The sequence below is a fragment of the Cucurbita moschata genome, unplaced genomic scaffold, assembly GCF_002738365.1.
Source record: "Cucurbita moschata cultivar Rifu unplaced genomic scaffold, Cmos_1.0 Cmo_Scf00252, whole genome shotgun sequence".
NCBI classification, from domain to species: Eukaryota; Viridiplantae; Streptophyta; class Magnoliopsida; order Cucurbitales; family Cucurbitaceae; genus Cucurbita; species Cucurbita moschata.
The window spans coordinates 16,932-18,882 of NW_019268768.1; the positions used below are offsets into that span (position 1 = coordinate 16,932).

General features: G+C 31.0%; 2 non-coding genes across 2 annotated transcripts; both read left to right on the top strand.

Moving 5' to 3' along the window:
* Window positions 1-876: 876 nt before the first annotated feature.
* Window positions 877-950, top strand: TRNAI-AAU. The gene has a single exon. It is a non-coding gene; the product is annotated as a tRNA-Ile (tRNA).
* A 165-nt stretch (window positions 951-1,115) lies between these two features.
* TRNAI-AAU lies at window positions 1,116-1,189 on the top strand. Its single transcript has one exon. It is a non-coding gene; the product is annotated as a tRNA-Ile (tRNA).
* The last annotated feature ends 762 nt before the right edge of the window (window positions 1,190-1,951 follow it).

Consider the following 1,951-nt stretch of genomic DNA (forward strand, 5'->3'; position numbering starts at 1 on the left):
GCGTATCAAACCCAAGCCGGATCAGCCAAAATATTCACCTAGAGCCGTCAAAAAATGTATTCTTCGACTGACTTTAAACAGTTTAAGTGGGCTTATAAAATGAAGTGATGGTCCTCCCTTTTACAGTGGGACAATACCATTAATTCTCCTAATAATATCTTTTCATGATATGGGGTTACAACACTACGGACTTTAAAGATAATGTCTTAAAATTGGAAAGGTTTGAACTTTTATTATGCATAAAATTATGTAACCTAAACTCAATTGGCTTGATTAGGAGCTATGGATTTGCAATTTTCATAAAACCTTTTGCCCATTAGCTAAGTTTGTTAGAACGTTGCACTAATTAAGTGCGAAGGTTGCAGGTTTGCAACTTGGACGGATCAATTTCATTAATTTTCAATGACATTTTTAATGATACGGGGTTAAAGCACTACAAACTTTAAAAGATAATGACCTAAAATTTTAAATTTATTATGCATAATATTATGTAACTGAAACTTGATTGACTAGTTTAGGGGCTACTGCTCTGCAATGAGCATAAAACTTGTGGCCTATTAGCTTAGGTTGTTAGAACGTCGTGTTAATAACACGAAGGTTGGATGGGCTAATTTCATAATGCCTTAAAATTAGATAGTTTTAAGTTTTATTATGAATTAAATTATGTAACCTAAACTCGATTGGCTAGATTAGGAGCTACGGCAGGTTTGACACTTGCATGGTCAATTTCATTAATTCTCAATAATGATATATTTAATGATACTAGATTTAAAAGATAATCACTTATAGTTTTAAGTTTATTATGCATAAAATTATGTAAGCGAAACTCGATTGACTGGATGAGGAGCTACCGATCTACAATGTGTATAAACCTATGGCCTATTAGCTTAGTTGGTTAGAACGTCATGCTAATAATGTGAAGGTCGTTGGTTTGACACCTACATGGGCCAATTTCATTTCTTCTTAATAATATCTTTTTATGATACGGGGTTACAACACTACGAACTTTAAAGATAATGACTTGAAGTTTTAATTTTTTTATGCATAAAATTATGTAACCTAAATTCGATTGACTAAATTAGGAGCTATTGATCTACAATGTGCATAAAACCTATGGCCTATTAGCTCAGTTGGTTAGAGTGTTGTGCTAATTATGCAAAGGTCGCAGGTTCGACACTTGCATGGGCCAATTTCATCAATTTTTAATAATATCTTTTCATGATACGAGTTATAAAACACTACAAACTTTAAGTTTATTATACATAAAGTTATGTAAACGAAACTCAGTTGGTTACATAAAAATGATCTATAATGTACATATAATTTTATGACCTATTAGCTTTATGACCTATTAGCTTAGTTAGTTAGGTTGTCGTGCTAATAACTTGAAGGTTGTAGGTTTGACAATTACATAGGCCAAAATTTATTAATTCCTAATAATATATTTTCATGATACGGTGTTACAACAGTACGAACTTTAAAGAGGCTCGAAGCGTAGATCAAAATAACCCATTCTCCATTGTAGCATAACGAAAAATATTAAAATCGACATGCATCATAAATTCTTATCCTAGTGGTAGTTTGACAATTTTATATAACATACTTGCATTTTCATTTAGAAACGTCATTCCAAGGTCTTAAACATGCATATTCTAACTACCTAAGGTAAGATATGCTTGCATGCTTGCGATCCAGATAAGTATTACGTGAGAAAATTAATGATTGCAATCCAGACAAGTATTACTTGAGAAAATTATGATGGCTATGCATGTCTTCTCAAACTTTTTTATTATTATTATTGTTATTATTATTTTTTTTATTATTATTTTTTTTTTGTGTATGTTAAGAGCTCTAAAAATTTCGGAAATGTTTGTAGTAAGTCATAATTCAATTTATAATAGTGTCAGTATCAAAATGAGAGTGAAAAATAATTGAATGGAGGTCAAACATG